At 43.1% G+C, this 21073-nt stretch overlaps 1 protein-coding gene across 1 annotated transcript in view; it reads left to right on the plus strand.

The window, feature by feature from the left end:
* The window catches only part of TENM4 (teneurin transmembrane protein 4), a 1230300-nt gene that overhangs the window by 182147 nt on the left and 1027080 nt on the right, over positions 1-21073 (plus strand). Inside the window, 1 exon segment of the mRNA XM_075592607.1 lies at positions 17415-17515. The gene's annotated coding sequence lies outside the window, so the exon portion shown is untranslated.

Consider the following 21073-nt stretch of genomic DNA (forward strand, 5'->3'; position numbering starts at 1 on the left):
AGGTTAATGTGAGTACATCGTAATGCAATGGGCCTTTGGGGATACATGTTATGAATAACGATACTTAAAATGTGATAACGTAACACAAAAATGTAACACACTTGTGATTTACCCCTCAGCTACCTTGGCAACATGTATGAAATTTCACACTGAAACTCACTTGCAAATTAATGCAATGGAAAATATATATGGTACAGATTGTTATATATGTTTGCAAAATGTTGAAATATTATGATTTTTCAAAATTTTAAATGCATCTAGAATTACATTAGAATAAACTTGTGACCTTACTACTCTTAAATGTTTTCTAATCTGACCCTTTGGAAAACTTGTAGAAGATAGTGACAAAAGGAGATTCAATGTCACCCTACATCTCTTAATTTTGCACCACAAACAAACTGTTACTTTATCTATATTAGGCATATTTCCCTATTACGTTTAACATTGCCAGCATTTCAGACAGAACGGTGTAATTATTAAACCAATATGGCTCTTTGAATTCTGTAGGGTAGTGGTGTCAAGCATTTTTAGGGTTATGGAACCCTACCATTATATTGTGAAATTCTGCGGAACCAAAACCCTCTCTAATAGCATGTCTGAGATCAGATGCATTGTAAGGAACCCCAAACCTCTAATAGTGCGTCCGAGATCAGATGCATTACAAAGGAACCCCAATCCTCTCTAATAGGGCATCTGATATCAGATGCATTGTAAGGAAACCCAACCCTCTCTAATAACGCGTCTGAGATCAGATGCATTGTAAGGAAACCCAACCCTCTCTTATAACGTGTCTGAGATCAGATGCATTGTAAGGAACCCCAACCCTCTCTAATAGCGTGTCTGAGATCAGATGCATTGTAAGGAATCCCAACTCTCTCTAATAGCGTGTCTGAAATCAGATGCATTGTAAGGAATCCCAACTCTCTCTAATAGTGTGTCTGAGATCAGATGCATTGTAAGGAATCCCAACTCTCTCTAATAACTTATCTGAGATCAGATGCATTGTAAGGAACCCCAACCCCCTCTAATAGCGTGTATGAGATCAGGTGCATTGTAAGGAACCCCAACCCTCTCTAATAGCGTGTCTGAGATCAGATGCATTGTAAGGAATCCCAACTCTCTCTAATAGCGTGTCTGAGATCACATGCATTGTAAGGAACCCCAACCCTCTCTAATAGCGTGTCTGAGATCAGATGCATTGTAAGGAACCCCAACCCTCTCTAATAGCGTGTCTGAGATCAGTTGCATTGTAAGGAACCCCAACCCCCTCAAATAGCGAGTCTGAGATCAGATGCATTGTAAGGAACCACAACCCTCTCTAATAGCGTGTCTGAGATCAGATGCATTGTAAGGAACCACAACCCTCTCTAAAAAGGCATCTGAGATCAGATGCATTGTAAATTCTTCTGTCTTTGGTACAATTTTCAAATTATCTGAGAAATGCATGGTAACCCTTTAGGGGTTTCTGGGGAACCGGAACGCTTTTTGAAAAACACTGCTGTAGAGTGCATGCAGCCCCTCTGGTAACAACATAGCACCCCGTGTGTCTTCTCTCCTCTCTTGGATGCCCTTGCTTTAGTTAGGCAAGGCTCAAAGTGCTTGCTTCTTCACATAGAAGAACGGATCTCTGTGACTCATTACACGGATGCATCAACAGTATGCGATCTGCAAACAATTCCAATGGTGACATTACTATTTGAAGAGCGCATGATAAAGAAAAAAGCAAGCCATTCCCTATTGGGAAATCAAATTAATCCGTCAATGATATGAACAAGCTGTTCATTGAAGCAAAGTTATATTTGAAGAGAGATAGGAATATGTCAGCAAAGCCATTACGTTAAACCTCAAAGGTGAGTTTCTGAAGTTTAAAAAGGTACCGTATAAAATAAAGATTTATCTCTGAGTTGCTCTTGTACTATGGAGACCATAAATAATCTGACTTTAGTTAATTAATGTTTAATGTCAGTGTAAGAGTACTATGAAAATGACTGTCATTTGTAATTTAGTGTTGCTCACCGTAAGTTTGAAATTCCTGCATCTCAAGATGCACTTCACCTCCCTGAATAAATTCACTTTTACACCTACTGTGTTTGTAAGTGTCTCAATATACCACTTAGGCCCAGAGGTAGTGTTAGGACCTGCATACTGGTCATTGCGTGCAGTGGCCGCAGGTTTATAATGCTTTGGCCAAAGGGTTTAACTAAATGATCCTTGCACGTAAGAATACTAACATTGAACTATGTATTTTGTCACGTTGGACGTAGCATTGGGTATTTTTGTCTTTTGTTGTAGGCCTAGATTCACACAGCTCGGGTAGCTCAGGGCTGATAAAATCTTGTTAGCAAAATCCGTAATGGATGTTATGTTCCCTGAGGTTAACGCCAATGCACAAAGCTAAATACAACTGAACTCCATTATAACGCGGTCTTGGGGTCCACCCAATACAGCCGCGTTATAACCGGGATCGCGAAAAAATTAATGTATAAAAAAATGGCGCCACGATCGGGGGACCCAGCAGCACCACGCAGACTTACCCAGAGCAGGGTGCTGTGGATCTGACACCACGGGTCAGCCATAGTGCAGGGGAGGTGGTAGTGGTGTGTCTGTCTCCGTGTGTCTGTCTGTCTCCGTGTGTTTGTATGTCTCCATGTGTAGGTAGCAATAAAGCATTGAATTGTAGAGAAAAAAATGGCCGCCGTGATCAGGGAACCCGGCGGCACCCCCATGCAGGGGAGGAGGAGGCCATATGAAAACCACAGGTACAGTATTTAACACTTTCCAATGGTGTGTTTGTGTGTGTGTGTGTGTGTGTGTGTGTGTGTGTGTGTGTGTGTGTGTGTGTGTGTGTGTGTGTGTGTGTGTGTGTGTGTGTGTGTGTGTGTGTGTGTGTGTGTGTGTGTGTGTGTGTGTGTGTGCGTGTGTACCTTTAATAAGATGTACACAATATAATAATGATGGACAAACAAAGATGTGATGACATCTCATAAATAAAAACACAGTTATATGCTAGGATATAGTAGAGCCCAGCTATTATAGGTATGTAGCACTGTTTACCCCCCCCCCCCCACCCCCCAGTGGGAGATACACAGCTTCTGCTACCTAAGGTATGGTGCGAGTACCTGTTAGGGTCAGGAGAGCTGAGCTGATCTGCGGTGGTATGGAGATTAGGACAGGCTTAGGTTCTTCCTATGAGCTTCTTCTCATGGTGCTTAGCGCCTCCAGCAGTAGTAGGCTCCAAGGTGTTGGGAGATCTGTCCCCACTATTGCACACTTCTTCCCTCCTGCCCAGGGACTGAAACTTAGACAGGAGTATGATGAACAAGTGTCTTTATTCTGGCAATCACTGCAGATGTTCTCCATACAGTACAGTGGTGCAGGGTCTCAGAGGTTCCAGGCATCTGGATGATGCTTGCCCCAGATAGTACAGGGCATCTGCTGGGTTCCAATCAGATGTTCCCCCAGCCCCACGGGATAGGGGTGAGCACACTCATCCCGTCCCGGATGGGAGAGACACAAGCTCTACTGCTCTTTTCCTCCTCCAGAGCAGGACTGACTAAATTTGGCACTGCCCCTCATCAGGAACAGAAGGGGTGGGCTCATGGTCTATACCTATCCCTGTTAGGCTTACACAGGCACTTCTGTCCATCAGAGAGGAGCATGTAGGTAGGGAGGGGGTCACAAGCCCACAGAATTAACCTGTCACTGCCTCCAGCTAGCAGGAACTTACATAACAGGGGGAAAGAAAGGCAGAATAGACATACCCTGTTACAGGTGGATAACCTTAATATTTGGTATATTGACCCCTGGAGGGGGAATAATAATGTATATTACAGTATATAGTAGCTATGGTGCTAAAATGCCTAGCTCTGTTATATACAATCTAGATCTAGGGGCATAGGGTCTTGTGAATTACCCAAACCCTATGTTAGATTGGGACAATGTAGATAGATCAATAGGGGTAAACTAATATTGTGTATTGAAAATAAGCCCCCATATTGAACAGATCAAAGGGTCTAGTAAGGTAGAAATAGATGATGGTCCTAATTAAAATGATATATAAAAGTCAGGTCAAGTGTGTGTGTGTGTGTGTGTGTGTGTGTGTGTGTGTGTGTGTGTGTGTGTGTGTGTGTGTGTGTGTGTGTGTGTGTGTGTGTGTGTGTGTGTGTGTGTGTGTGTGTGTGTGTGTGTTAGGACATGGCAAACCCTGAAAGTTTGCCAAAAACAGAACAACATTTTTTTTTTAATATATTTTTTAAAAACAGGAACCACACTAACACCGCGTTATAGCGGATCCGCTGGTGCGTATTGCGCTATATTGGGGTTGAGCTATATACAGTATGCAAAAACATTGGCTGTTAGTAATCTCATTAGCACAGGCTTAATGCCATGTGAAGTTAGCACTGCCCTGTGTAGGCTTCAAATTACATGGCGTTATGCCTGTCTTACCCAAAGGTGGCATTACTCCCATGCAGACCCTGAATTGGTGTTGAAGTAAAAAAAATAATAGGACAGGAGAGGCAAAGAACCCTGTACTGTAAGTAACAATATGGTGGTTAAATCATACCTAACTGTGGTCTTACACTCATCCAGACCCTGTAAAAGGCCTATTTCATGGTCAGGATGTGAGTAATGGCAAGTTTAACTCTGACACCATGGGGCACATGCTATAAGCATCCGTGAAAAAAAATCGCCAGGCCATTTAAATCACCAGTTTTTTTTAGCGTTGCTATCACGGTATTCAGAAAGCCTCGATTACCTGTGATACCAAAATTCCCAAAACAGGCGAGTGGCGTGATGATCGCCTCTCTGAAAAGGCCTTACCTCATGATTTCTTTCAGCTGCAGAGAGCTACTCAGAGAGAGCCGCCTATCCCTGCACAAATCTCATCCGAAATGAATGTTTTTTAATAAAAAATGTAATGTGTACTAGTGTAGATGAGCGGGGGTCTCCGGAGCAGAACAGTGTTGATTTCAGGTCTGGGGACCCCCTGCTTCCCGAGATGCAGTCCCTGTTATGGGGTCCCTGTATCACCTATGCATTTTATTCCAAGGTCATGTGACGCAGGACATTTAAATGTATTGGAGATTCCGGCACCCCATAATGGGGCCTGTATCTCGGGAAGCTGGGTGTCCCTAGACCTCAAATCAATGCGGTTCTGCTCTGGAGACCCCTGATCATACACTAGTGTTAAAATTTTAATTAAAAAAGCTGGGTGTCTGGGGGTCCTCAGGTGGTCCATACAGGTGTCCGGGGACCCTCAGGTGGTCTGAGGGCACTGCTGTGGTACCCTCGGCTCCCCGCTGGCCTGCGTTTTTTTTAAATAAATACACCCCTCTTCAAACACATACAGTACAGTAATGGGCAAAATAACTATTATCCAGATATGGCTAATAGCTCATTTGCCCATAATAAAATAAAACATTAGCCAGCCAGCATAAATAAAGTAAATAAACCTTTCTACTTACCCCTGCCATCATGAAGGGCATCCTCATCAGCATACTCCTGGTCCATGTCCTCCGTTGCCGAATACAAGAAAAAATACAATCTAATGGCCCCTAACCCCTTAATCACCTTAACGGTAAATAACCACTATAGTAATTAAGCGGTAACCCCGTCCCCCGCTACCCACCCAGGAGGCCTAACCACCCACCCCAGGACCACTATACCCCTCCTCTACCCATTGATTGGCGTAGTGGAACATTAAAACATAAAATATGGGCATGATAAGTCACTATAGCTGTCAATGGTCATCCTAATCAAAAAGCATGACGGCCAAAAATACACAATAATAAAAGATATACAAAAGCACCTAAAAAGCCCAATTCAAGAAATAAAAGCACCAGACAACCAATTAAATAAATAAAAACACTAGCCAATCAATTAAATAAATAAAAGCATTAGCCAACCAATCAATTTAATAAATAAAAGCACTAACCAACAAAATAATGAATTTATTTTTAACACAAGCCAACAAAACAAATAATGGATTTAAACCAGTAGCCAACAAAACAAATAATTAATTTAAAATGCTAACCAATCCTAAAATGTACTAAAAACAAGCCATCCAAAATCCAAACAATTGAATCCACCAAATATCTGTGAGATTGAGGAAGCTAAAATACTTTTGCAAATGGAGAAGCATCAAAACTGGGTCATGTTTGCATAATGGGGGATTTTAATTATCCAGACATAGACTTGGGCAATGAGATTAGCATTACAACAAAAGGAAACAGGTTTTTGGGGGTGCTTAAAGACAATTATATGACTCAAATTATTGAGAAACCAATCAGGAGAGGGGCAGTTCTGGATTTGGTCATATCAAACAATGTAGAAGTAATAACAAATATTCAAGTCCGGGAACATTTGGGTAACAGTGATCATAACATGGTCTACTTTGAAATAAATTATCAAAAAATAGATTTCGTGGGTTCAACCAAGACCTTAAACTTTAGAAAGGCAGATTTTAATAAACTTGGGTCTAATCTAGTAGTAATACAATGGGATGATGTTTTTGCAGGGGAAAATGTAGAAGATAAATGGGCAGTTTTTAAAACATTGTTAGAAAAGCACACTTATCAGTGTATACCCTTGGGTAATAAGTATACGAGAAATAAGTCAAAACCAATGTGGCTAAATAAACAGGTAGGGGAGGAAATGAACAAGAAGAGGAAGGCGTTTAGATTCTTTAAGTCAGAAGGGACAGAGACATCGTATCAGAATTATAAGGAATGTAACAAAAATTGCGAAAGGGCAATCAAATTAGCAAAAATGGATAATGAAAAAAGGATTGCAATAGAAAGTAAGGTCTACCCTAAAAAGTTCTTTAAGTACCTTAATAACAAAAAAATGAGAAAAGAAAATATTGGACCCTTCCAGTGTGAGATGGGTAGGCAGATTATTGGAGATACGGAAAAAGCTGAGGCATTAAACAAATTCTTTGCCTCTGTGTTTACCAGGGAAGAATCAAGTTCAATAGTAGTGCCGCAGGAGGAAGCCACAACCTCCATATTAATAAACAATTGGTTAACTGAGGAAGAAGTTCATAAGCGACTTCAAAAATTTAAGTAAATAAGGCACCTGGCCCGATGGCATACATCCAAGAGTTCTCAAGGAGTTAAGCTCAGTAATAGCCAAACCATTATATCTAATATTCAAGGACTCCATTTCCACAGGCTCAGTACCACAGGATTGGCGTAAAGTAGATGTGGTGCCCATATTTAAAAAGGGAGCTAGATCACAACCGGGAAATTACAGACCTGTAAGCCTGACTTCAATAGTAGGAAAACTACTTGAAGGTTTATTACGGGATAATATTCAGGAATACCCAATGGAAAACAAAATTATTAGTAATAGTCAGCATGGATTTATGAAGGATAGATCTTGCCAAACTAACCTTATTAGTTTCTTTGAGGAGGTAAGTAGGAATTTAGACCAGGGTAATGCAGTTGATGTGGTCTACTTAGATTTTGCAAAGGCTTTTGATACGGTTTCACAGAAAAGGTTGGTGTACAAAATAAAGAAAATTGGAATCAGTAATAATATATGCACCTGGATTGAAAACTGGTTAAAGGACAGACAACAGAGGGTTGTCATAAATTGAATTTTTTCAGGTTGGGCTAAAGTCATGAGTGGAGTACCTCAGGGATCGGTACTGGGACCCCTACTTTTTAACTTGTTTATTAATGACCTTAAGGTTGAGATCGAGAGCAAAGTCTCCATCTTTGCTGATGATACTAAATTGTGTTAGGTAATAGTATCAGAGCAGGATGTAATTTCTCTTCAGAAGAACTTGGGGAGACTGGAAACGTGGGCAGGTAAATGGCAGATGAGGTTTAAAACAGATAAATGTAAGGTTATGCATTTGGGATGCAAGAATAAAAAGGCGACTTACAAATTAAATGGAGATATTTTGGGGGATCCTTGATGGAGAAGGATTTAGGAGTGCTTGTAGACTGCAGGCTTAGCAATAGTGCCGAATGTCATGCAGTAGCTGCAAAGGCAAACAAGATCTTATCTTGCATCAAACGGGCAATGGATGGAAGGGAAGTAAACATAATTATGCGCCTTTACAATGCACTAGTAAGACCACACCTTGAATATGGGCACTAGTAAGACCACACCTTGAATATGGAGTACAATTTTGGGCACCAATCCTAAGAAAAGACATTATGGAACTAGAGAGAGTGCAGAGAAGAGCCACCAAATTAATAAAAGGGATGGACATTCTAACTTATGAGGAGAGGCTAGCTAAATTAGATGTATTTACATAAGAAAGAGAAGTCTAAGAGGGGATATGATAACTATATACAAATATATTCGGGGACAATACAAGGAGCTTTCAAAAGAACTATTCAACCCATGGGCAGTACAAAGGACTCGGGGCCATCCCTTAAGGTTGGAGGAAAGGAAATTTCACCAGCAACAAAGGAAAGGGTTCTTTACAGTAAGGGCAGTTAAAATGTGGAATTCATTACCCATGGAGACTGTGATGGCAGATACAATAGATTTGTTCAAAAAAAGGTTGGACATCTTTTTAGATGGGAAAGGTATACAGGGGTATACCAAATAAGTACACATGGGAAGGATGTTGATCCAGGGATTAATCCGATTGCCAATTCTTAAAGTCAGGAAGGAATTAATTTTTCCCCTTTATGGGGTTTTTTGTTTGCCTTCCTCTGGATCAATAAGTAAGTATAGATATAGGATAAAGTATCTGTTGTCTAAATTTAGCATAGGTTGAACTTGATGACCTACATCTTTTTTCAACCTCATCTACTATGTAACTATGTAACTATGTAACTATGTAACTATGAATCCAAACAATAAAAACAAATAGAAAAAATTACAAATCAATTCAAAACAAGCATTTACCAAAAAATGCATTGGCTGTCACTGTATTTTCTATACCCTAAAGAGGCACAGATAAATACAATGAAAAACCTGAAAAATAAACCACATTTATTTAATTCGCAATATAATTATAGCTTCCCTTAATAATAATAAAAAAAAAGGTTAAAAAACACTGGTCTAACTAATGCCTCATTAAATCCCTGTGGTGTTAGTGGGAACACCTCTTTTGCATATCTATAATGTCTGTTATCGTGAATGCAACATGCTATCTGGCCAAAAACAGTACTTATCACTGTTATTGATTTTTGAAGATACATGTTAGTGTTTAATGATGCGTTAAAATGAAGTTAGCAAATTGTTAGGTCAATAACAGAGCTGTGGGAATCTGGGCCTTAGATTGAATGCTCTTCGGGGCAGGGTCCCATTGACTTATGTTGTCATTTACTTGCCGCTCTTATCCAGGGCCGATGAAAGGGGTGGAGAAGCCGGTACAAATTACCAGGGCCCATGGTCCGGAAGGCGGCCCGAGGCCTGATTACATATACGTTTGCCGCACTCTCTGGCCTATCAGGGCTGATTGTAAAGCACTTAGCTGTGGCGGTTGCCTCCTTGCTGCCGCCCTCCTTCTTCTGAACCGCGACATCAAATGATGTCACACTGCATCTTGTTGCCATGGCAACGCGACCTTGCAGCGTCGTGACGTCACAACGTTGTTTTCCTATGGCAACGCGACGCCATACGATGTTACATCAGTGACGTCCTGGAGAAGGAGGGCAGCAGCAAGGAGGGGGCCGCACACATGTTAGTGCGGGAGCAAAAAAAAGCTGCTGGGGGACCTGAATTTTTTTTGGGACCGGGAGCCCGAACCCCAACTCGGCGGCCCTGCTCTTATCCCCATTGTTTTTACTTTATTTTCCTATATTGTAAAGAGCTGCATACACTGCTGGAACTATTTTGTAACCTTATATTCTTGGTTAGAATAATAAAAAACACTTTGTGTCATGGTTACTAAGTGGTGGAAAATTCAAACAAAGGTGCCTTATGACTTAGCATCGCTTAGTAAATATCACTCTATGTACTGACATTTGTTCTTGCTTTCTCTTGCACTTTGGAGCCTACATTTGTAAAGTTGATTAACATATCTTTCATTCTAAAACCACTTTTAAAGTGTTGGAGAAGTACTGTAGTTACATAGCTCAGTGCTTTCACTTTATAGCATGTTCATTACATGTTGTTAAAAGGGCTGCACCAGTGAATTGTGCCTCTTCTACACTTTATTTACTGATTTATTCCCCGTCTTTTTATGCAGTATGCACTCCCGATGTATCTCCTAATTCCTTTCAGGCTATTTGTTAGCGAGTAACATTGCTGCTTATTGGAAATCATTGTTTTGCCTCGATTTGTTCTTCTAATGATCTTTCTGTATGGGGATTGCACTGTAAACAATGTATACCACCACGTCAAATCCTTTATGAAAGATTTGCTTCCTAAAGTGAATTCGTGCTTGCAGGAGGACATGTGCAGAGGTACACAATGGAGACTGTTTTACAGTGAAATTAAAACAAGGTTTTATTGTGCCTGTCGCTTTAAACACAGCAAAAATCAACATAAGAGAATAATCCAAACAAAAACACCTATCTCTGCTTTGGAGACTATCTACACATGTAGCTCAGCCCTCTCTGACTGGGTTGGTTAGCTAAGCTATTTACCAGCCCCAAATCATGGAGACATTTATCAATATACATAGATAATAGTCTTATACGAAAAGTCTTATCTGTTAGCTGGGCTGCTGTAGGGGAAGCTTCTCTGCTCTCTTGGAACCGCACCCTTGTGTGCACAGGCAATGTCAGGCTCCAGGTTAGAATCTTGTCCCCTTTGTCTTGTGGTCAGCTTGTCGCTCAAGACATCTGTCCTTCCTTGGTTCAGCCCAGTTGTGAACTAAGGAATCTCTGCTCTGTCTCCTAGTTCAGCACAGGTGTGAGCTAAGGAGTCTCACTTCCTGTCTCAAATGCAGGCTTTTTCTACCACCTGCAATCAGCCAGGTGGTGTTAGTTAATTGCCTACCAGCAGTTAACCACCACACTGCTGGATTAGAGGCACATTTGTGAACAGGAATATGTCCCCTGTTACAGTGCTTTTCAATGCCAGAGGTCTGGCAGCAAGAAAGTGTCTCAGGACCTCCGGAATCAGCGATCACATTACTGTCACCGCCCCCTGACTAATGGAGACACAAGTAGAGGGGACTCCACTTTGATTGAGCTGAGTGCTGTGTTGGAGCTGTCAGCCCGATCAGCTCCTGGAAAACAAGCATGTCCCCATGACGTACCTAAATACGTCAATAGGACCTCTGGTGTTGTCAGGGCCCATAATCATTATGTACCAAGTACGTCATTAGGGCACTGAAAAGATTAATAGTTGCACTCATATTTTATCCTCTCTCAATAAAAGGGGGCGTTGGCATTGTCCTGCCCCTTTTATTATGTAGTTGCCCAAATATGGACATACTCTCCCTCATGATGTAGCGCCCCATATAAGGTCATCTACATCCTCCAAGGGGAAGGGAATACAGCCCTGCCTACGGGGACCGATCCAGTCCGGGAGATGCAGACTGCTACGCAGCTCATCTGAATGGTGAGTAGTGGTATTTCTCTCCCTGCAGATGCCCCATTCAAGTGAAAGATTATCGCTGCAGGGTCCCGTTCAAGAACCCTACAGCGTTAATCCTTCAGGACCGCTTGGACTTGTTGTCCTTGTGACCTGGGGGGGAGGGAGGCGGGGGGGGTTGGGTGACGCGGGGGTACCCCTTTTTTTTCCGCGACCACAAGGACAGTAAGTCTGTGTACATCTTTGCAGTACTTCCAGTTTGAATTAATAAGCTCTTTTTCTTGTAGACGCATGGTAAAAACAACTTCTGACTGGTTGTACATTTTGGACAGGATCTGCTTGCAGCATTTTTATCCATCTTCAAACAGTAGGCATTAGAGAATTTTACGGAAAAACGCAAAAAATATTCAGAATCTTTTCTTATAGTTTTAAACATATATCCTTAGGCCCCATATTATACACATTACATACTCGGGGAAACAAAATCTAGGGTGGAAATGAGAACCAACTGAATATCTCAAGATATCTGTAGTGTGATTTTTAACACGTGCTGCATGCATTGCAGAACCTCTGGCCCTGAAAAATATATGTATACTATGCGGAGATCCCAATTACTTTTTTTCTTAAACAGTTCTGCTTCCAGCAATGTCAAAAAGTAAGAGGCTTGTTAATCCAGTTTTTTTAAATGTGATGCGGATTGAGAGCTGGAGGTATGTGGGCCATTCCCGGTCTGGCAAAGATTGTTGATTCTGTGGAAACAGAAAAATAGGATGGACAGAAATGCAGTATTGCAGGGGCGCGCAAACTTTTTTTGCTGCACCCTCCTGTACCTGCTCTCCTCCTTGGAGCGCCCCCCCTCCTTACCTCGTGCGGGTCATGTGACGTCACTTGACCCGCAGCGTCATTTGACGTCACGTTATTGTGGCAACTGTAAAGTTACATGACCCGTTGCATCATTTGATGCCGCATTGCCATGGTAATGTGTCCTGGAGCCGGCTGAACCTCGGTAATTAGAGGTTGCAGAGGCCTTGCGCGGTCCCCCGGCATTTCATTTAAATGCCTGGGCGGTGAGCGCGGGGCCTCTGCAACCGCCTGTGCCCCTTTCCCCCCCCCCCCCCAAAAAAAATATTGCGCCCCCATTGGGGGTCGAGCCCCCCCGATTGCGCTCCGCTGCAGTATTGTTTAAATCCGATTCAAATAAATCTGAGTTGGGCAACTCCAGTCCTCAAGGGCCACCAACAGGTTAGGTTCAGGATATCCCTGCTTCAGCATAGGTGATTCAGTCAAAGACTGAGCCACCTGTGCTGAAGCAAGGATATCCCTAATACCTGGCCTGTGGGTGGCCCTTGAGGACTGGACTCGGCCACTCCTGTAATACAGTATGTTTGTTACTGTAATACTTCCTAACTCCTGCTCTGAGACACAGAGAGAAAATTCTGACCAGCTTTAAAGACTAGAATTGGGCTCATTAACTACTAGCTTTCCAAAATGGCAAGATCTTAAAGTTAATGTTAAACATATTTAACATTGCAAGACCTAGGTATTAAACGTCATAAATGACTGTCATTTCGCTCTTTTTTTCATTTATTTTTTACATTTATTTATCATCTCTGTAAAACAAGCAGCGCTGTACAAGAACATGCTATTATATTATTATTGTCATTACTTTAGCTTAGATTTCATTTCAATATAAACACGTGCATTTACACTGTATCTGCTAGAGCAACTGCAATAAAGTAAGTAGGGACAAAATGGTAAATAGGCAACGTGGAGACCTGTGACCAACAGTTTTTGCGAGTTCGAGACACAAGAGGAAAATGCCTGTCATTGTATCTACTGTATAATGATAAAGAACACATACAGTATGAGCTTGTTCCTATGTCTGAGACAGGTCCACAATCTTGCCTTAGCCCATAATAGAAAATAATTCTGTGTTTCTGCTGCCGCAAAGGATTCTGGGTAATAAAATGCAAATGAGCACTCACAGCGTGTCGCTTTTTACTTCTTATTACTTTTAACACAGACCCCTTTAAGCTTAAGCTTGCTGTATTACACAGCGTTTAATGCATGCCTGCTCACAGGCCGCTGTTTCGATCTTTTGGGTCTTATCAGTGTGAGAAGAGTTACTGACCTTGCAATGGGAAGCGGGTAGTGGCTACAGACCAGGTACCAATAACAAACGCTGCTCTTTGCCATACAAGATCCCTGGGCAGTACCCCATAAATGTTATTTTGAGCGACTGCATCCTTGGAAGATAGGTTAAATTCTAACAAAATTACGTATTCTATTACACTATTTTTGTAATCCCTTTTTTTTATAAGCATAATTTACCTACGAACGTCTTTAAAAGAGTAAAACGCCGGGATACTACAGTATGTATTGTATTGTATGTCTTTATTTATATAGCGCCATCAATGTACGTAGCGCTTCACAGTAGTGTAACACCTTCCCCCCCCCCCCCCCTATCGCAGATGGGGACCATGTGGGGAAATCTACACATGTTACCTGGTGTGGTGCATTACCTGATAGGCTCACAGAAGACCTGAACCTCCGCCACTGGGAGCCTGGGGTTACCTGATTCGTCGTACACAGCGCCTCCACCTGTAAGGGTTCCCACCTGAGTGGGATGGTCCTCTTACAGGAACCACAATAATAAGACACGCACACAGTGTATGCTAATAACTGTTTACTATTGCTAATACTAATAACTTCGGTACCTGTACCACACAGAATAATGCATATAGCCGTACACATAGAAGTGCACCAGGTGCACACATCAACATAAGTATTCCCCAGAGTACCTTATGTCCAAACCCACCCACGTGTGATGGAGATAGTGCTATCCCTGGACGTGTTGGTGCACTATTTATAGATACCTGCCCGGGGCTCCAGCCCGCGGGTACCGCTATACAACCGGTATGGATCCGCCTGATCCGACGTGATGTCCTCCTACGCGTGGGGTGACTTCCAGCGTGGATAATATCACCACAGCTCCACACCGTCTGTACCTTGATGGGGATCCGCCTGTAGCCGGCAGGCCACAGTCACTGCTTGGCTTGGCCTCCACGAAGATAGTCTCTATGTAACTGAGGGGTCTGAGCCCAGACCCAGCAATCAGGCTGCTCGACACTGAGGGTGTCCTAACTTAACCAAATAGCTAAAGGGGCAGATCTCCTTACGTAGGGCCTGTCCCTGAAGCAACCACAAACTGGGGAATGGTAACTTATCTGGGACCTCTGGGGGTAACTAGGCCTAGTGCTAGGGGCTACTGCTCCCTGCACACACACCCTAACTCCCCCAGCTCCCAGCTCCAACTGACACTCTTTTTTTTAAGAGCTGTGTAAACTGTCATCTCTCACAGCTTCACTGGTTGCCTAGCAACATGTAACTGCAGGCTCTCTTAACTGTCCCTATTCAGAACTGCCAGCACGGCTCCCTTGGACTGAAAAGGCCTTAATTGCAAATGCAGCCGCCCTATTGACTAAGCCGCAGCATGTGACAATCCCCTGAGGGATACGGGGGCTATAGTAGTAATACACTTGGTAATCAAATAAATAACAGATAATATAAATACCAGATCATGGGAATAAGTGCTTTAGACATATAAGTAACATTAAGGAAGAGGAGTCCCTGCTCCGAGGAGCTTACAGTCTAATTGGTAGGTAGGGAGAACGTACAGAGACAGTAGGAGGGAGTTCTGGTAAATGCGTCTGCAGAGGGTTACTCCTTCGATGCTGTCGTTTATGGCATGGGTGCGCAAACTTTTAAGTCTACTCTCCCCTGCCTAATCTCCCCCCCTGCTCGCACCCCCCCCCTCTCGGCTACAGCGTCAAATGACGCCATGGGAGTCATGTGTGGCATCATTTGATGCAGGGTTGCCATGGAAACGTGAAGCTGGAAGCCAAGGTAAGTAAATTTACAGAGGCCTCATGCAGTCCCCCGGCATTTCATTTAAATACCTTTGGAGAAGCGCTTGGCCTCTGTAAACGCTGCGCCCCCCCCTAGAAAATCCCATGTCCCCCCTGGGGAGCCCTCCAGTATATGCCACCCCTGGTTTATGGCACGGGAAAGTTCTGAGATCATCATAACTTTTCATGCTCTGCTAAGGAAACTTTATCTCAAATGGAAACAAATAATACATGTTTTTAACCCCCCATCCTGTGTGACCCCTGTCACAAGCGGAGCCATGGCATCACAAGCAGTGACCAATGGGACAAGAGAGAGATGCAGAACAGAGACTATGGCAGCACACACAGGAACCATGAAGTCAATAACTTGGGATGAATTAGCAAAATTATCTTATTGACATTAAAACACACACACGCACGCACGCACGCACACGCACACACACACACACACACACACACACACTATATATATTAGAAAAACAAGAAGAGGAAAAGCGCCCGATCCTTGTGTAAAATCCAATAACAAAGTTTTAATAACACGAACCAAGACACATGCACACTCACAATTTGCCAATAGATAAAGAGCGTTGTATGGGCAAACCCATGCGCCAGCATGTAACCAGACCGCCGTCCGTTTGCTCCGTCCCGCTGTGTATATCTTTAAGACCTCACTGCTGCTGGTGTCACCGTATCAGTGTCTCTCTGGCAACCCGAAAATGCAGCCTGTGGTTCCTATTCAGCACGGATCGAGAGTAACTCAGGGAACTTCCTCTCTGGCGTCTGGCTCCTGGCGTCTGAACTGCTCCACCACCGTAGCTCACTCTAACCACATGACCCTACGCGTTTCTTCTGACACGGCGGATTTCATCAGGCGATATATATATATATATATATATATCCTCAACATGCACATTGACACTCTACCTTTGTGAGTGTATCTATTTTATCTATGGTCTGTAATAAATTACTTTACACTTGTTTACACTATGGAGCGTGCGCTTTTCTCCTTTTTTTGTTGTATATAAAAACCAAAAATAAGAAAAAATATATTAATATATAGACAGTATATAGATATGTTTTCCTTAATTTGGGTGTAGCATGTCATTGAAGTGTACAGCATATCCTCTAAGGAGAATGAAATGATGAGTGCCTCACTCATATGGGAATTCTCAGTATCATCATGTAGTGAAGTCTGTTCAGTTTCACGTGGGTTACATTTTTCTCCTTGACCATAAAGAGCAGTTTTTTAGCTAAAGCGATTTTCTGTTCCACATTTGGTAAATTGGTATTTTATTGGTATTCTGGATCCACATGGCATGCCTGGCACACGTGTAATCTGACTGGTTACGAAGCATTCTATTCATTTCCAATAAAAGTTTCCTTAGCAAATGGGTCCACAGCAAACTGCTAGCAAATACCCAAAACAATTTACAAAATGAGCACACTCTAAACACTTTGGCAAGGTTATTTACTAGCATATAATGTCCCATTTAGGATACTGGCCTTGTACAAAGCTCTCCAGCCTGTTCATTAACAACCTGCGAAAGCTCTGGCCAACGACATTTATTTCTTCATCATGGAGTACTCCAATGTTCTCTGTTTATTGGAAATGCCACTGGTATAGTAAAAATAGCACAGCATACTTCAAACAGTAAAATTGCAGATTTGGTACAGAGAAAGAGAAACAACGATTTATTCACATTATTCTCGGAGCTGTACACCCTGGTACGCCATTATCGTGTGTAATTGTATTACCACGTTGCCAGAAAAGTCAAGAGCACAGTGTAAACTTTAAAAGGACGCTGATTAAAAAGTCTGACAGAAACAGCAGGTAGCACCTAGCATGCAAAAAATAAAGGCATTTATATATATTTATACATGTGCCATAGCATAAACTTATTATACACACAAAGTGAAAATTACTGTGTTAACCTTTATTTTCCTAAATACTGAACATACTGTATTGCGGCAAATTACTTATTTCATTCATCTCTTTAACAATATTGTTGGTATGTTACTGTTATTAATGGTTTTCTGTTTACTCTGCCACAGGTATTAATGCTACTGATCACAAGGGAAGAATTAACATCTGTGGATGTGTGCTGCTCTACAGCGAGTCAGTAGATCTGTGCCTCCTCATAAAGCTGCCTAAGGTAAGACTGGATTTAACATTGTGTGTTTATGCAATTGTAGAACACATCTTAAGCCCTAATGGTGACCAGTCTTGTTTTCGTTGAAGAAAGATGACTTACTTAGATGTGTGTTGCTAGCTGGTTGCTCTAGATCAGTGTTTTTCAACATGTGTTCCTAGGGCTCTGCCCACATCCATAAAGGTTGTTTTTTTTACAATTTTTAGGTCATTTGAAAATTCTACCATAATACATTAGAATTTACAATGCATCTGATCTCAGATGCGCTATTAGAGAGGGTCAGGGTTCCTTACAATGTATCTGATCTCAGACACCCTATTAGAGAGGGTTGGGGTTCCTTACAATGCATCTGATATCAGATGCACCATTAGGGTTGGGGTGGAAGGGAAGTTAAGTAAAAGTTACAGAGGCCTCACACGATCCCCGGCATTTATTTTTAATGCTTTTGGGGAAGCGTGGGGTCTCTGTAACAGCAGTGTGTCACCCCTCACACCAGAAAATCTTGCACCCCACACTGCTCCAGATCATGAAATGCCATTAAACATTCTGTTGCCATAGGAACCCATTCTAGGTCCCTGTGACAGGGTGAAGTCAGGTACTGATAATTATGCATGGGAAACATACATCTGAGTCCTTCATCAAGCACTCAGAAGGTTAACCGAGTAAGAATACTTGGGCAATCAGGAAGTAAGCTCAGACAGCTGACAACCAGCCTGTAGTAGGTGGCTGACTCAGACCACAGAGTTGTCCTGTGCAATCTCTTATCCAGAAGGATTTCCTAAACTCTCTCTATGGACAGAGATTCCCAAACAAAGATACAGTAAGGACTTTATTATTGTTCCATAACTATTGTGGGGTAGGGATTGGAACTGGACAAAACCAGCCAGCCTGATAGATAAGGCCTGGAATGTTTAGCAAGATCTCCCTATGGGGAGTAGGCATCTTTGTATGTGTTTTGTTTTGCCTTAAAGGGACAGTGTGCCCAAATGTTTATTTGTGTTGTGGAGAAAAAAAACCACTCAACATTTGATTTACCCTGAAACTGCACATGTGGACTATTGTCTGACCTCGCCTACAGGCCGTTCTGCCATAGGTGGTGTCAGAAGTGGGATTGGATGGCCCCTGCATCCAAATGGCAACACAATTTTTTTTAAATGGTGGCCATTTTTTCTCATTTCCTGCACCAGCAAGCCCAGCGAGATGAGATGCAGGATCAGCAAACAGAAAAGCTCTTCCAAATGCTGGCTCCAGGTCCAGCCTCAGTCAGACCAGAGATTCCAAATAACCCACCTGTGATGCTGCCTAAAATGAAGCCAACAGAAGACCCAGAGGCATGTTCACTAAAAAACCCTTATAGTGCACTCACCTATAAATTTAGATATTGGTTGTAACGTCAAAGCGGAAAGGACTGGTACTGGTGCACAGTAATAAATTATAACGTTATTAAAGGAACAACTGTCACGGTAACTTGTGAAGGGTTATAATATACACAAATCTCTGGGTTGAATTGAACACGACTAAGATATGATAAATTAAGTTTATTCCTTAAAAAAGGTGAACACACGATGCGCGATGGCTGACTGCATGGACGTGTGAGTTGACAGCTCCGTTCACAGCTGGCGACTAATTTAATAAATAAAGCATCAAAGCGCTCGAAAATAAACACCAAAAACATACCCAAATGTGCCCACTCACACAAAGATGTCTAGGGCGACTAGATCTAAGAGAACCTCCACGGTTCTAACAGATTATTTTGCGAAATGGGACTCGGCCCGCGCCAAAAGCCATGAGGGACCGGCGCGAAGTGGCACCTAGTCGGAGGAGGAAGATGAAAGAGAAGACAGCAGCAGAGAAAACCAAGTAATGAGGAGGAGAGACATGCGAGAATTCTGCATGGATATAAAGAGATGCTTCCAATCGGAATTAGCAGCGCTAAGGGCGGATATCAGCGGAATAGGGGAGAGAACCGACTCCCTGGAACAAAAAGCTGGACTCCACCATTAAAGCCCTCCACAGGACTGACAAACAAGTGACACAAGTAAAGGACTCGGTCAAGGATCTCATGGACAGGCAGGAGGATGCCGACAACCGTGACCGTCGGAATAATGGGAGGATCAGGGGGGTGCCGGAGGCTGAGACTGACCCGGAGGACTTTGTAGGAAGATGGCTGCAAAATCTGATACCAGACCGTTCGGAGCAGGACTTACACATGGTTCGTTGCCATAGGGCCCTGAGGTCTGGGCCACAACAAGGGGACCCCCCAAGGGATATCATAGCGCGATTTCACTTTTTTAAAGTGAAAGAGACATTCTGCAAAATGACAAGGAGCGACGTGGAATTTGAGGGTCACAGGCTGCAAGTGTTTCAAGATATATCACCCACTACCCTACTTAAAAGGAGGCAGCTGGCTCCCATTACCAAGATTCTACGGGACAAAGGGATCCTGTATAGATGGCTGTACCTGTTTGGACTACTGGGGATCCAAAACGGAGTGGCCAACACGTTGCGGAGGCTGGAACATGGCGAGACTTTTCTTACCAAATTGGGGCTCCAAGACGAGATCCCACAGGAAGTATCCGAAGGGAGACCGGCTCCTCAACCAGCTTGGAAAGATGCCAGGAAAACGGATAAGAACCAACAATCCCGTAGCCCAAAGTGAAGAAGGGATCCTTTGAACAGAACTCTCTCTATCTTACCTGTTCCTGAGGTTGCTCTAAGGTTGTGAGCCTGGTTTCACACCCGTTAAGGTCAGTTGAACCCCAGCAGCGCTCCTCCGAGACTGGTGGCCATCTTGGATCGGCTCCCACTCCACACTGAGATCTGGGAGGAGTCGGATGACTTCTAAGAGGAGGAGTCGGCACCTATCGCGAGAGGATCCGTAATGGGGAGATTGGCCACATCCAATATGGCGGCGGATGCAGACGGAAGGGGCGGAGTGAGCCGGAGGACCACAGGAAGCACCGCAAGACCATGGTTCGGAGGAGTACGAACGACAATGAGACCCAGTGTGGGACAGGATTCCCAGCCAGAGAGACCTCTGATACGCAGAGACTCACAGGGGGAGAGGAGGATGGGGGGGAAAACCCCTGTACACGGCCTAGGTCGTAAATAGAACAAAGGCGGGACAATCTTTTAAAAAATAAAGGCAGTCAAAAGTGAAAACATTAAATACATATGCACGCACCCCACTACCGCCTCCACACATACCCGCACATGCCCCGCACATGCCCCCCGCTAGCCCCCACTTTTTTTTTTTTGAAACGCTGCGGCCGGGTGTACCTATGTAACACGGTGCCCAAAGATCCAGCATGTGGTCAGACCCCTAAGCAACAATGGAGACCAACAGGTTCTCCCAGCGCTGGACACATACAATTTTTTTCCCTACATAATTTTACAAAATGTTAAACTCAACAAACTTAGGGGTCAGGAAGGGAGTTTAGCATTTAAAACCGAGGAGTTAGGGTTCAGGTTATTAGGGTTAGGGAGAGTAAGGGAGATCAAGAGGAGATTAATAGGAACCTGGGGGGTAACATTATACATAGTTTTAGAGGGTAGGCCATG

This window comes from Ascaphus truei, chromosome 3, assembly GCF_040206685.1.
Source record: "Ascaphus truei isolate aAscTru1 chromosome 3, aAscTru1.hap1, whole genome shotgun sequence".
NCBI classification, from domain to species: domain Eukaryota; kingdom Metazoa; phylum Chordata; class Amphibia; order Anura; family Ascaphidae; genus Ascaphus; species Ascaphus truei.